We start from the raw sequence: 16,483 nt of genomic DNA, 5'->3' as shown, positions 1-16,483 counted from the left end.
AAAGTTAGTGACACCATTATATACAGCCCTTGAAAGAGCAAATGTCGCATTTGAGGGTCCTTCACAGAGGTGGAATGGGTGCAAGGCCTGTAACGCAAACCAAAGGTCTCAGGAATATAAGTTTTAAGCTCCTGCAATTGAGCGAACTTCACTGCACTAACTTTGCTCCTAAACGTCTACATGTAATACACCCAATCGGATTGGTCAGAAGGCTGGGATTTCTTCCACCAGATTTCCTCAAACCAGAGACCTACTTACTAGCCTCATGGTTTGACCCAAAGAAGAAGAGGTCATATTGTTGATTCACTGACCTCGGCCTACTGCTGTGAAGAGACTGAACACAATGAGCTGGTTATCTGAGCAGTCAATATGGTTTTCTGCCTGGAAGGCCGATCTATATAATAAGATAGCAGCTGAAAATAAGGCGGAATTGCGTTGCCACTCTTAGCACATGTGACACTATTTGAATTACAATTGTCACTGAAAAAGATGACATCCTAGCTTAGGTATTCTACATGGTTACCTTGACCGGGAAGTGGTGTTCTCCAACGCCCTAGGCAGACTATCAACAATCATTGCACCATGAAGCGCACTCAAGGAAGCTGATGCAATTTGCTGAGGGCTGAGTCAGTTCCGATGCAGTCACTGCAGGGCCTCAAACAGTGATAAAGGGATGTCTTACTAACAATAACCCTCATATTCAGATAGACTTCAAAACCATGGCAATAATTGTGACTTCACTTGCAGTCGGTCGCATGGCTAGCCATAAAAGCTCTATTGTAACTCCAAGTGCTTGGTCCCATGCAAGGGTGGGCCATTTGTTTGGTTACAAAGGGTGACTGTTTAACATGCCTGTTTTCCTCTTCATTGTATATAGATATGTTCTTTGTTGAGCTCCGCTTATGATTTCTGCTCCCCTGCTCGAGCAGAGTTATTTTTTATTTTATCAAGATTTGTCTGTGCACCTTGATCTGCATTACTTGATGTCATATGTGCAAAACTCAATGAAAAGTATCGTTTAAAAAAGACGACTAAGTGTCAGGTGGAACAGTCCTCTGTGGTCTGCATCTGACATCTGGTAGGGAATAGAAAGACTGGTCCTTGGAGGCAAAAGCGGAATAAATACTTGATTTTGAAGTTCCCACAACTAAGACTCGGTTGAGGGCATTCCTAGGCCTCCATAAGTACTACAGGAACTTTGTGGCAAGCTATGGAACTGTATCTGTTCACTTGACAGCCAAGACGTCTAAGAAGCAGCCGAGGTGGACTGTGGTGTGTCAGAAGGCCTTTAAGGACCTAAAGGCCACATTGTGAAATGCAACAGTCTTGAAGGTCGCAGACTATAGTCATTCTTTCACTATACATACCATTGCTTTCCACAAGGGAGTTAGTGTAGTTCTTGTCCAGATCGAGAAGGAAAGGAAGCATCCTGCTGCCTTTATTAGCTGCAGATTGCGGACTAAAGAGCAGAACAGGACAGACAATGGCAAGAAGAAACTCACGTTGCTCTGGGGAAGGGGGGGGGGTTGGAGGCAGGGGGGTTCAACCTCTTTGCAGTGATTCCGGAGGGAGCACAAGGGTGGTTTACAGCATGGTGATGAAAACAGAATTTCCTATCGATTTTCCTGACCCCATGACTGGGTTTCTCCAATGGTGGAGTATGCCAGAGGACATTTTTTCGGGGTGGGGGCTGTAGTGGACTGATAGTGGTGGCAGAAAAAATATTGTAATAACATAGGACAGGGCTTCTTTCCTGTCATCTGCTAGGGAGAGCAGCATACTTGCCTCCCCCACATTTTTCCAAACTAGTCCGACAGTGCAGGTCCTTCCCTCATCCATGTGTGTCACCTGGGTGTATCTTACCTGTGCATATGGCGCAAGTATAACACATTCCCCCCCCCCCTTCATGATCTTTTTCCTTGCATAACCCCTACCAGGACTATGCCTGACCTCAAGACGACATCTGTAATTCTCTTGGACCATGGCTCTCTTCCCCCCACCCCCCACACTATTCTGATTATTCCTGAGTTCACATTCTCTCTATTTCGACTGCGGAGTCCGAGCACCATGTCCGACGCCCGGTGGAGCTGCTCCGTACAGCTATAGAGGAGGTTGGCCTTGGTTCACTCCCTGACAGTCACCTACCCAGCCGGACCTTGGGCACAGTTTTTCTCCGTCTCCCTGTCTCACACATGCCCCCTCCTCATCGTATATCTGCAATTTTGCTTATATCCTTTCTGTCTATCCTTCTGACCGATGGAGCTACTTTGCGAGCTATACGGGAGACTGGCTGTCGATTACCTCCTGCCGTCACCTACCTACTTGGTTTCTGGGCTGACTTTCCCCCTTGACTCTCATTCCTTCTTCCCCCGTCCTCTCCCCTCTCACTCTCCCTCACCCCCTTTCCCCCCACTTGTCTCTCCTTCTCTCCCTTTACGGTGTTGCATATATTTGATGTATCTTGCAATTGTTTTGTTTGTTGTAACATTGTTGACCTTATGTAAACCGCTCTGATACCTTCGGGTCTAGCCAGCGCTATATAAAACTGTAAAAAACATATGGCTCTGGCCACACAGTTTTCCAGCTTGTGCTTACCATACTCAAGTGGTACATAAGATGGAGGGTTTGAAGTGGAGCCCAGAGAGCAGACATGAACTACAGAGCTTTTCCCTAGAAAATTCCAGGGATCCTTCGTAGTGGTCCAGATAGAGTGTTAAGGAGAAGAGACAGAGGGCCGGTTTAGAAAAACTTCCTACTGCTCTACCCTGACCCAGTGTCTTTTGTAAGGGTCAAGCCCGAATGCTAAAAGGCAATTAAAAGAGAGGAGACTCTCTTGCATTTGTGCTCTTGCTGTGGGTTGCAATTGAGAGGAGACTCCCAGATCCACCACAACTTCCTGCTCACACTTCGTGACAAAGTCCATGGCTGGACTAGTCTGCACAGAATAGGTAAAAGTACAGAACGTCTCAGTACCATACTTAGAAGTGAAAGGTTGAATGAGGGGCAGGCTGAATATGGAACAGAAACGTACAGCAAGCGTGTCAAGATTTCTTTTCTTGAATCAGGGGTCCCCACAAGAATCTCTTTGAGCTCCAGGGTCAACATAACTACTATCAACTGCCCTTGCCAGGTTCACGACCAGTAACCCTGGTACTCCCACCGAAGACTGCCAGGAGAGGATGCATAGACCCTGCTTCAAAGGAGAGGGCTGACAGACTGCCTAAGAGAGACAGAAGGGTGCTTTGCATGAGGAAGATACTGATAAAATGGGGGAGGGGCCATAAAGGACCCCAGGTGGCAACAGACAAAAATTACCACTACCGCTTTCGAGTATGACCTGCACCATTCTGTGATGGTGTGCAGTAGAATTGAACTGCATATCCCTGTTGATCAAGAGTACCGAGGAACTTGTAGATTGCTGAGTTACCCAACTAGAAAGCATCAAGAAACCATACAGTGAAGAAACCCGGGTTCCTGTGGGACCCTGCCCTCTGTGTTGAGCAAAGCACTCTAGAGTCAGGAGTCCTCCTGCTTTGTGTGTCCCTGAAGCAGCAATTAGGAGGTCAATCACCTGACATTTTAATAACATTTTAAATGGCTAACCATTCTTCCAACAAGAGTGTTTCTGGCTCTCTGTAAGCCTCTCTGCTCTACGGATGAGGCAATCTCCCCCTATCACGGTCCAAAATCTCTCTTCCTCCTGCTGAGGGTGGAACAGGAGGACAGGGAATGAATAGGAACAGATCTGGCATGTGCATCAAAAAAAGGGCAGTGTTAAGGCTGTGCTTTGGTCTGCCAAGTGCGCCTGTTCCCACCTAGATGGCTAATATTTGCATAGTTGCCTATTGCTATATGCCACCTGCTTCCCTGGACCCACTTCTAGGTTTTTGGCTCAGGCAGTAGTTACTTATTCACTAAAGTAATCAAAAATCAGATTTAACATTAAGTCAGATGTTCAAAATTGACTGAAAAATACGTTTTTGCTAGCATTTGCTGAAGCAAAGATTTAAGTTAAAATCGTTATTATACCAAGCTCTGTTCCTGGTATATCTAGCTTAATCCCGCTCAGTAAAAACAACTTTTGGACCTTCAGTCTCGGTGAGGGCACACCATGTCAAATAAATAGTGAGCCACTTGTTATGTATATATTACACAACCTGCATAGTGGACATGCAAGATGCACTTTAAGAGTGACTTTTTAAAATATAAAAAAAACATAAAAATAGAAATGCCTATATGGCATAGGCACTTTTCCTTTCTATGTGTCACTAAAGGGCTTTTAAACTGCTGCCCAGGGAGAGCACACAATGGTGCTACAGCACACATATGAAATGTAACTTCCATGCCACGGGTGCATTTTCTGTGCCATCTACCTTGGCCTTACAGGAAAGTTAAACAGAGTTATTTGGTGACACCAATTTTAACAGTACCGTTTTAGGGCCAGGGCACATAATCTGTAGCACTGAAGAGCAGGTCCCCCGTACACAGAGTACTGATATCAGCAAAAAAGGAATCCTGGAAAGGCGGTAAATCCAGAGTGACCATGCAGAAAGGTAGATTAACTCCATATTGTTACAGTTATAGACTTGAATTCATTTGTAACAGCAACCTTTCACAATAGTGTTTTTATACGTTTTAAATTCCAATACTGGCTATGTTTGGTGTACATGTGTTGCTAAACTGCTGGATAGATGGTTAATGTCATCGTTTAAATTCCTTTTTCAAAAATAAAGGATAAAATATTAAAGCTCCTCGTGTGAGGCCTTTAGAGGCTACTAGAACGCACAGTCAAGTGTTTGGAAAAGAAAAAACCCAAATCCACATTACATGCCAACTTCTATTCTAACCAGGGCCCGCAGAACTCGTATTGAAATTAATTAATAACTTATGCCTACAGAAAACTTCAATGATCAGAAAGTGATCTTTCAGTTCAGTACCTTTAATCGCAGAATAAAAATTGAATACAATATTCATAACAGCATGTCAGATATCCACTATTAAGTGACTGATCCTTAGGTGCATTGAAACTAGGCCGATGCATATTTTTCTTTTTACATCTGTAGTGTAATATTACATAGATCCCAAATATTGGGCTTCCCACTGGGTTGCATAATTGCAAAGGTCCGTTGATAGCAAAGATAGACCATGGAAGAGTACGATAGAGGGACAGAGACTCACAACAAAAGCAGAGGAAAGGTATATGCAAGATATTTTCATCTCCCCAATAGCCCCGGTTGCATATGGGATGCTTAATTAAGATGTCTCAATTTATAGGTAGGCGGTCCCCACGTGTAGCATGCAAAAACCTGGAGTTGACATGAGTGTTAAGCATGCTATAAACAGTATATGACTGCCGTAATGTAACCTATAATTACATTTGAGGTTTTCTTAATATATGGAGATACTTCACAAAAAGGGTCACAGAACCGAAGGTATTTGAAGTCTCCCTACCTGTTCATACATGTTCAGGATGTTCTTTGCTCCTTTTTTTCGATTCCATCATTAATCAATGATGTCATGCCTCTCCATTTCGTCCTTTTGTTGACTCAAGAGTCACAATGATGCGTTTGGAGGCCATATCTGGTGCTGCATAAAAAATAAAAATAAGGAACAAAATGAGAAATCTCTCATTTGTTTATAGAAAAGTGTTTCAGGTTGAGTTATTTCATAAAAATATAAACAATAAATACATGTTGTTAAAACTCATACGTTGTGATTGGAGAAAATGCGAATGATAATGTTTCTGAACAACAATACTGGGCAAAAGGGGATTAAAAGTACATAGAAATAATAATGAAAAACAACTGTAAACAGTTAGCTGTTCCAGCTATCCGAGATGCAAATTTACAGATAAGAGAATGAAAAAGATGCCAAGTCAACATTAGAGCCATTTTGCCTCAAAGATTGCACGCAACTATCATGCGCTCAATTTTTTCTTTTAGAAGATGGGACACAGAGGCATGTGTGGAGCAAGAGTAAACACAACTCAAGCACAACAGGAAAGTAACTCTAACCAGCCACAAACCCCAAAATATCAGATTATTTTATAAAAAATAAATACTGCTCTATGGAAAGCCCATTGAATACTTGCTTAAAATAAGTAGCTGACGTTTAACTAGTAAGCGTGGAAATATTTAGAAGAATGTCCAAGGGAAGTGGACATGTGCCTTAACATTATTTATTTTTCTGCCTTTTTAAAATGGCACCCAAGTCATCCTCTTGGGGCGCAATTCTCTGGGTCCACTAAGCGTAACAACGGTGAACCACATACACAGCGTTACCAGCAGCCTGGGCTCTAACACACATTTTGATATATCTGTTTGATACAGTTTGAGAATGTGCTTATCTACTGTACGATGGGCTTCATTGGCGAAGTTCTTCGTATTCTCCATTTCCCACAGCCAGAAATAGTAGAACATAAGGCGACATATCATCCAAACAGTGAGGGGAGAGGGGGGGGGGGAGGGGGGGAGGGGGGGGGGGGGGGGGGGAGGGGGGAAGGGGGGAGACTATACGCGCCTGAATGCAACCACCTCGCTGATCTGGACCCACACATTCACCCTAGTTCAGCAGCACTGTACAATCAGCAGAAGGACTTAAACTTGCACATCTTGCTGGTACAATACTGTCAAATCATGTCTCTTCTTCATGAAATAGTTAACACGCCGTCTTAAGCATTTGGTTAAACTTTGTACATACTCCTATGGCAGAAGGAATACAAAAAAGTAAAGCTTTTTCTTCATGCACAGACTGTCTGTTGCTTCCAATCTCTCCAACAGATTATTTGATCTGAACTTTAATCTTTCCATTTTATGAGGGGAAGTACCTATTCCTCTCCCTAACCTATTGCTAAAATCCATATTTCTCATTATATTTATTCCGTACTTCAATATAAATCATAGCAGCGTAATAATCTTTACTATTTAAGCGATCGACGGAAGAGTCTTTATAGACTCTGTTCAATAACTGCAAACAATATTAACCATACCCTTTCTGTAATTAGCATACAGCACATTTCACACGTGTGGACTGGAAAAGTTTGCCATTTTAATTCTCTTGTTCTACGTCAGTGTACTTCAGCAATCAGAAGGGTAAAGAGGCTGATGCTTCACTTCATGTTTTCAGAAAGGCTTCAAGTTCAAGGGTGCTAGCCGGTATATTACAAGGAACTGAGTGCGGGAAGCAGCAGATTTATAAGGTGACCGTGGTGACTTATCACTGCCAGATGGCATAGGCCAGGTTTACTACATTCCCAGTCAAGAGCTGAGTCATGAATGCTGACTGTGCATCTTTCCAAATAACCTCTGAGAGAACCTATGCGAGGGTTAAAAACGTAGATTGCCAAAGGAGAGTGTCACAGACAATCAGGAATTGGGCTACAAATATAGGTCTGTCTATAAGTCTTAATCTGCTGTCAATATATATACTGTAAATCTGATTAATATCCACCACTTCAGAACCTCCTTGCATCTACCACCTACCATTAAAAACCTGGTTGCTCAAGAAGCGACTAACCTCCTCTTCTCTCGCTTCTCTGTGTTCACGCTCAGCGCTGGGAGGCCTTTGGGTAGCCATGCACTCCATAAATCCTATAAAAAAAAAAAAACATCTTTGGCTTTGTCGATCCTCAACACAACTTGGAATGGTATTTCTTTAAAGTCTGAACTATATATGGCAAGCAGAGGAAATTTAAATTCCCTGTGCCCTATACATGTAGCAGTAAGACAGGTATACGAATCGTAGGGAATTTTCTTGCTTCCATTTTTAGGTCTTGCCTGTGCCAGCACATGCGCTGCTCTGGCGAGACATTTAGTAAGTGGGCTTTTAAAAGTCCGACCACACGCTTTTGCTGGCATCAAGCTTGCGGTTACACGTGCGAGCACACGCACAGCCGCCATCTGGCTTTCCTCGCGGCACCCTTACAGCGCGCTACACCCCTCCCCAACCACAGATCGCATCCCCGCGATCACTTTCGCCTTTAAGGCCGCGCAGCCGCGTTACTTTTACGGCCACGCGGCCAATGCTTGTTATTATACTTGTGCTGAAATGCTCATACGAACAGCCAGAGAAGAGTCAGCTGAATAATCCATGTCCCAGCACCTCCGATATTTGTACTTTGCACACCCCACATGTCAAATTCTGCATATGCTGCCACTAAATGGACTGTTTTTAGTCACTGTATAGTATTTCTGCTTTTTATACATGTCGTTTTAATCAGATCTTATGCTTTTAACTTGCACTTTTGTTGTTTCTTTTGTAAAAGATTTTAAATAATCATACAATAAAGGTCATTGACAGTCATATATTTAAATTGTGTTATCATACGTATTCTGTTATCACCAGCGATGTCCTGCAGCATGTCTACTCGTTTCTCGCCAGCGGCAGAACGTTATAAAAATGCTCAAATAACAATAGAACAGCCACCGGACCCCAGCATTTAAATTGTGCGTTTAAATATGTGTGTGTGTGCAAATGTGGTTTAGGGTATTACCTTGTACCCTGCTATACGAACAGCAACCACCAAAGAAACTGCAGCTGTGCTCACTTCGGTTCATTCATTCATTATGCTATGCTCACAGAAGGGCTCGTATTTCTATACTTCACCTGTAATTTGGGGGTAAAAACAAACACTCCCAAATATTAGAGAATACAGTGATTCACTATACTAACTCTTGTCCTCGAACAGCCGAGGAAGCGTTTGAGACCCTTGAATTAGCATCGGCGTAAATATAATGAATTGCTCTGACGTTCCCACCAAAACCTGAGAGGCATGACAAAGGGTGCGTAAACAAGAGCGCGACACAAGGACTCGGCTCTCCACCCTGCTCACTGTCTGCCCTGGTCATTGTGACTGGAAGAGGGAGTCTTTGCTTAGGTGCCACTTAAGAGCAGCAACACTCAAAGCGCGTCCAGGAGCCCGGGTGATTTTTAATATTCATTGACCAATCCCTCCCATGATGCACAACAGCGCATGGGAAACAAAGGAAGCGAATCCCATACACTAAGACCTTGCTAATGACTCCGTCACCAGCTCCTGCAATGAAACAATAACAGATTTCAAGCCATGCTTCTTGATTCTTTCTGCCACGAGAGGGGAAACATGTGGGTCAGATTCTCTTAGGTTCATAGACATAATCGTGAAATACTTTTGCTGTAATCGGGAAGGAGAGAGGAGTAGAAATACTAACAGCCCTCCTGTATTCGTCAGCTTTTGGTGTTGGAGGTGGAGGGGGTGAGGGGTGGTTGGGTAAGCAGAACAATACATGACGTCATTTTTTAATGATAGGCAGGAAATGTGTATTGAGCCATAAATATCTGTTCTTAAATATAATCAACCCTCCTAAGTAAGAGTACCACCATTCAGCTTTTTGTTTTAAACCAGTGCTTTAAATGGAAATATAGAGGTGCAGGTACTCACTATTTAGAGTACCTGTTTGCTCCTGTGAGTGCCGGTTCTCTACCATTAAAGGGATCGCAGCAGTGCTGAGAAGTGTAGGTACTCTCCCTTTCAAATTAAGGAAGTGCAGGTACTGAGTACCAGACAGTACCTGCCCATTTAACACACTGTTACAATTTGCTTAAATATTTACTTATCTTTTTCTTCCTATCATGATAGTGGAAAGAATAAGTCCTACCTCACAATTTAATAAATAGCTGCTATTACCATATTCAATTGTATCTCTATTTGACAATGTTCCTACAGACCTGGATTCTTACCCCACTGTTGGCAATCAAAAGAAAACTTTAAGGATTCAGTAAATTAGTAAAGCAGTGTTTGTTCTATCCTGTAAAACGACTTATGCATTCACGGAAGTAGTAGGACTGATTTTTTTCTGCCAGATATGCACATTTGCGTTAAGTGAAGCGAACAAAATATAGTGAAATGTAAAATGCAATTGTTTGCCATCAATAAAGTGAGATAGACCAGTGGATTTAAAGGACCCTCTCCAACCCAGATCCAAGTGAATGGTATCAGCCAACAACTTGGTGCCCTGCCCTCTGCATACTACTTGTGCCCGAAGATATCTGTCCAACAAGCACTGACATTACCTGGATATCCAGGACGGGCTTTCAGTGAAAGCGTTCATGTATGAAACTTGAATCAACAGCTACTGAAAGTGCCTAGGGATTTAACACAATGTGAGTGCACTAGAAGACTATCACTCAGTCGCTCTCAACTCTGCCCACCTTTTTGCCACACACCTGCAGGGGCCTATTTCAACACTGGTCACTAGTCACAAAGGGCAAAACAGCTTTCAACACCAGAATAATCACCTTCCGCTCACAAACGTTTTAGTCAAGGGTCCTTCTTTTTTTGGGGGGAAAAGTAACAAAAAAATGCAGTAAGCAATACAGTAATGACATTTAATTAAAATAACATTTACAAAAAAATGTGTGAAAAACCACTAGTGTTGTGTCACACCACCGAAATCTAAAGACCCTAAACAAATTCCTTAAGTGGCCGCAGCATTTCCCTCCACCACCAGCTCCCTTTCAGTGTGCTTGGAGGGAGGCAGCAAGAGGCACGGACATCCAGGAAACAAAAATATTTATTAACAAGCATTTGCAATGCAATAGGTCTCGCATTTGCGAGAGTTTAAGATATTGGCATTGTAAATGACAATGCCTTTTATTTATGTGTTGGTTTTCAAAACAGATAAATAAAAGGCATTGTCATTTACAATGCCTACAGCTTAAACTCTCGCAAATGCGAGATCTATCGCATTGCAAATGCTTGTTCTTTTATGGGAAGTTAATAATGGTTTCTTAAGTGTGTGTATGACATTTTTGTTACTAGGCGCTGCAGACAAAATTAACATAGTGGAAACCAGGAAGAGTATGTTTTTTAACAACCTTCAGAAAATGAAGCGAGATCAACAGTAATTCTGATTGTGGTCCCAAACAGATGTTTCCTGAGCTGACAGCTGAACCATAGACAGAATCTGTGTATGTGACTAGCATTTATCTAGCATGAACCTAGCTTTGACACAACGGAGCTACATACGTCAGGAGAAGATTTACAAGCCTGTGTACAACAAGTGGGAAATTTCACAAATACATTTTACACACATTTAGACAGAAGATTAGCTGGTTTGCCCGGAATCACATGATGTGGAGTCTAGCATTGAGGCCAAGATTTGAAATCGAGTCTCCAGGTTCCAAAGGCAGTAGCTGGAACTGATAGGCCACCAGGCCTCGGCCACAGAAATGTGGCAGTGGTTACCTTAAGTGGTTGAAAAGGAAGACCATGCCCTGGTCTATCTGACAAAATGCTGAGACAATCTTCTGGTAAGCCCAAAGTTGTGTAAGTGTGAGGGTCATTTCCAGTGTAGAAACAAGATGGCCGCAGAGTTTTTTTTTGTCATGGATTGTCAGAGGAGATATTGAGGAATATCTAGATATTAGCTACTGGCATAATTCTGAACATATCTAATGCCAGAATTCCATGTATCTTATAAGTAAATCTAAGCAGTAATCAGATCTAGTTAAACAGCCTGCAGTGGTTGAAGAGGGTGTTTGCAATGACTGCAATCTTTGTACTTAAGTTTAGTTAAGGACTGAGTGGTACCCAATACTTTCCATCTTTCTCTGCACAGAGTCACCAACGACAAGGAGCTGGGGTTTTGATGCATTCTTCTTTGCATTTGTTGCTGCCAATCAAACTGTCAGCTCAATTAGAAAAGGTATTTTTTAAATCAACATTGTTTTAGGAAAGCGTAACTTACAGATGCGTACATCATCAAAATAGATTTAGAACCTAACACTGAATGAGTAGTTCAGCTTACCGAATTGCAACAGTTAGATATTCAAAATTGACCTTGAAAGGCAGCACCCCAAGAGACTCCATGAATGTTCCCATTTTCACGTATAGTATGTTTCGAGAGCGTTCATACCCTTATCTGTTAGAACTGCTACATATTGAGTAATTAATATGTTTGGTAGAAAGACATTATGTTCAGTAGAATTTCAGTAACAATATAGGTACCATATAATTTTTTTTCTTGAAATGTACTCCCCGGGGGCTATTCAGATCCTATAGTGTTAAAAATACACATATAATTTTTTACTCCTAACTACGCAGTGCTACACCAAGAAAAAACATAGTAACAGGACCTTGTATTAAAATAACTTAAAAAACAACATTGTATGCATGCCTCCCGTAAAACGTTCCATAAAACAGACCAACACCGGCTAACGATGCACAAAAAACAACACAACGCAATAACATAAACCTACATGCGTATTTCCATTTACAGAACAAACCTTATTAAAATAACATATGGCAAAATATCCCATTAATATTTATTAAATGGGTCTTTATAATTAACATCTTGGACAGATGTTTTGTCCAAGTTCCTGAGAGTTGTTAGAAGGAAATAGAAACTATATAGCAAGATCAGCTACGTTTCTCTTATTTTTATATTCTTCATCAACATCAACCTTTAGAGGTTTACGAAAGGCAACATCATCTGGCTCATGAATAACCCAACATGTATCTGTTCCCACACTGCAGCAGCATTGTAGCTGAATGACAGTAGTGTCAAGGTGACAGTTTCAAGGGTTACATTTGTAAACCACTAGGAAGCCTATTCCGACTTAACATGCAAATTAGCAGACCCAGTGAAGACTGCAGGATTAATGTACGATGTCCTATACAACACCACAAACCACAAATGTTCACATTAAATTCAGTTGTAGAAGCATGAGATGCTGAAAGAGGTATGGAGAGGCCACAGAGCCTGTTGCATAGGGCCATTAAGGCTGTGATATGTAAATACCAGTACTACAGCTGGATTAGACAGTGTTATTCAACGGCTACACAAGATTACGTTTCAGACAAATGCCAGGATGTGCCTATATTAAGTTGAGGCCCCTCATATGCAGATACTAAGTAGTGCAACAGTGATACTAAAATCAGGTAAGCCACTGTCTAAGTCATATATGGAACCGATATAATCACGCAAACCCAATGGGCATCATCTTCAGTGTGCCACCGTATTGCTCAGCTTCATTAGAGTCAAGGCTAAGCTTTGCTTTTAGCGGAGCTTAACGTCTAGTGAGTAACATTTTAATTTAATTTTCGGTTGCGACACAAGATAATAAGGCTAGGTTCAAACACTACTTTCTTTTCCAGCATGATCATTACATTTGAAAGTAGCTTTGGGGTTTAGGTGTCTGCCGTAAGGTCAATGTCCTACCATGGGATGCTCTATGGACATCAAGTAGAGGGTGGCAGGAGTAGCAACTGGTGCACTCTTCCTCTGCTTGAAACCCATGACCCCTGATAACCTGTCAATTTTGCTGCTACGTACATTTTACACACTGAAGCAGTAAACTGAAAACCAGAATACAGAGCATAGTATCCAGTGCCACCAAGTCAGTACAGCAAGCAAGCACATACTGCATTGTTCTAAGCAGCTGACTGTAGACTGATTCCGATGATGGGTTACACCACTGGGCAAGGGGATCACATTGTGACTATTTAGCTACAACCCCCCCCCCTACTCCCAGCTATCCTAATTCTCTTATTTACCTTTGCTGTGTGTTCTACAATACCCTACTGTGACCCTCATTCTTGCATCCACCCCATCTTTTTTGTACCCCCTCGCTGTGCTTACTTCTCTAGTCCTCAAAAGCGCTCCTTTGCTCTGTAGCTAGATCCATGCTACATTAAACACACACACATGTACATATAAGCACAAAACAATATCTCAGGACGAGGTCAAATGCAATTTTATGTGTTACAAAGGGCACTCCAATAAGTAGAGTACACCAGCGGCGTGCGGCACAGGTAAACACGATGAGCACGGAGGGGTGGTGAGGGAAGTCGACAGACGGAATAGATATAAAGAAAGAAATAATACCTATTCTGTCATCTGTCGGCCTCCCCCTCCACCCCCGCCGCACCCTGCCCCATCCCACCACGCTTACCTGTGCCGGCACCCGCTAGAGTGCACTCAAAAGTCGGGTCATCTCCGGTATCAACCCATGCGTTACAGTCTTGTTATAAGTGATTGACATTATTTGATTTTTGAAAGGCCCATTTCTTATCTTGGTAATGTTTACTGATCTATTAAAATAATAAGAATATTTCTCAGATGTTTTTCTATCATTCATCCATCGTCAGTTAATATGATCTTAGGAAAGTGCAAAGATCCAGGCTATGCAGTCAGAGTCACTCTGCCCCAAACGCCATCTGCCCTGTTACTTACAGTACTCGCAGTATCATCTCCGCATTACTTAGTGGCCAAGGGATTGCTGTGAGTTGTGAACTAGATTTGCAAGTGTAATGTAAATCAAGAAATGTAAGCATATGAATCTGGGAGAAGCAAGGGGTGTGAAACGTTGGCCTGTCAGAGTATTCAGAACAATGCTTTGGCTGAGGTCTGGTTGCACTCACGCACATAAATGTGTTCCATAGAATTATTTCTTCATGTCAATGCACCTGACCACTGACTATGGGTTAAGCAAATTACACATCTGCTTTTTAAAGAAATGCAACTTCTGCTCCTTTGTAGATCAAGGGAGACCACTCGTGTTTTCTTTATGCACAGAGTGGTCCTCTATAAGCACTTCACATCTGTTGAGAATGAATACCAACTTGTGCACCAAATTTCAGGTGCAGCGTACAGTGGGCATGCACTCTGAGCAGTGAAGTGCGCAATTCAACCGAGTCTTTTAAGTCTCCGGCCTTCTGTGTTTACATTACTGTGGTTTGTTTTATTTGCTTTTCTTGAACATACTTCTGCTTGGACTTTAAATAGTCTTTAGGGCCTAACCGAGAACAGGAGAGCAGTGTCTGTTCACTTGTCCACGCACCTGTCTGCATTTCTCTTAAAGTTAAAGTGCCCATGTACATGCCATGATTAAGGGTGATGGAACGGTGCTGTCTATGGCACTATTTAGTGAACAAAAATGTGTAGACTGCAATCGAGGACAAAAAAGCTATATCAGCCTCGGCAACTAAAATTCTGTTAAAATGTAAACTCGAGAGCTTGAAATGTTTTTTTTTTTAATAGGCTTAGGCAGGTTAACACGTTATACACTGTCTGGGACCTGATTCTACAGGCCAGCATAAGAGAAGAAAGGAGGTTTGAGGATTTTTGCTCAGCAATTTTCAACAAAGATATTAAATAAAGAACAATAAAAGCTCATTAGATATGGCTTTTACACCGAACACTGGCATAGAGGTGCATAACATAGGGGCTAACAATATGGGCAATACCCGATAGAGGCATTGTTGAACGAGGACCAAGATTCAGAGAAAAAGCTTTTCAGGAGGCACAGGGTATGCACCAGGTGAACGGTATTGATGTACCTCATGGAGGCATAGAATGATGCACCTATAGGATGATGCTTTTCAGGAGACACAGGGTATGCACCAGGTGAACGGTATTGATGTACCTCATGGAGGTATAGAATGATGCACCTATAGGATGCAACGATGATGCTTTTCAGGAGACACAGGGTATGCACCAGGTGAACGGTATTGATGTACCTCATGGAGGTATAGAATGATGCACCTATAGGATGCAACGATGATGCTTTTCAGGAGGCACAGGGTATGCACGAGGTGAACGGTATTGATGTACCTCATGGAGGCATAGAATGATGCACCTATAGGATGATGCTTTTCAGGAGACACAGGGTATGCACCAGGTGAACGGTATTGATGTACCTCATGGAGGTATAGAATGATGCACCTATAGGATGCAACGATGATGCTTTTCAGGAGACACAGGGTATGCACCAGGTGAACGGTATTGATGTACCTCATGGAGGTATAGAATGATGCACCTATAGGATGCAACGATGATGCTTTTCAGGAGACACAGGGTATGCACCAGGTGAACGATATTGATGTACCTCATGGAGGCATAGAATGATGCACCTATAGGATGCACCTATGATGCGTCTGTGAGGAGCACTGAGTGGTGCACCACAGTGGAGCAGATATTCTGCCTCACCAAAGCTAGAGTGTTGTACATGAGGTCAGAGCAGAGTTCAATACAGTCCAAGGGTTTAGAATTGTGTGGCGTATCGGTGAGTAGAGTGGCGTGCACAAGAAGTCATAGGGTGACGTACAAGTTGGAGCACACGGTAAAGTCCCAATGGTCTTAAGCTGCCAGCAGCTCACCCACTCCCGTATTGTCTTTGTGTTCTAGCATACCGCATTATAAGAGCGCGACCACAAGTACCAGAGCACAAAGCAAAGAATATCAGAAACGGATGAGCTCCCCATGCCTGACTTTCTGGGACAGAAAAGAGCAGCTCCGCTTTTCTTGTTAGTGCATCCGAGTGCATTCCTTAGCGGGACAGGGAGTGGCTACCTTACTATAAACGTCATGTTTTTACCGGTAGCCGTGGGAGCTCCGCAGTCTCTCTACATTAACAGTCAAACTTCGGCCTACGAAAGTGAACCCATTTACACATTTTTCTTTTTTTAAGGCGACCTTCCCTTATTTTACAACATTGGCCTTCA

At 42.5% G+C, this 16,483-nt stretch overlaps 1 long non-coding RNA gene across 2 annotated transcripts in view; it reads right to left on the bottom strand.

Moving 5' to 3' along the window:
* LOC146854969 (uncharacterized) overlaps positions 1-16,483 on the bottom strand; it is a 174,348-nt gene that overhangs the window by 128,470 nt on the left and 29,395 nt on the right. Inside the window, exons 2-3 of one of the 2 annotated variants that reach the window (XR_014981261.1) lie at positions 7,482-7,589; positions 5,452-5,586 (exon numbers count right to left, since the gene is read on the bottom strand). This is a non-coding gene — a long non-coding RNA (uncharacterized LOC146854969). The remainder of the gene's footprint in view (positions 1-5,451; positions 5,587-7,481; positions 7,590-16,483) is intronic. The other variant, XR_014981262.1, reaches the window with a different exon arrangement.

Source organism: Triturus cristatus, chromosome 4_1 (assembly GCF_964204655.1).
Source record: "Triturus cristatus chromosome 4_1, aTriCri1.1, whole genome shotgun sequence".
In the NCBI taxonomy this organism is placed as follows: Eukaryota; Metazoa; Chordata; class Amphibia; order Caudata; family Salamandridae; genus Triturus; species Triturus cristatus.
This window is presented reverse-complemented; position numbering and strand designations above follow the sequence as displayed.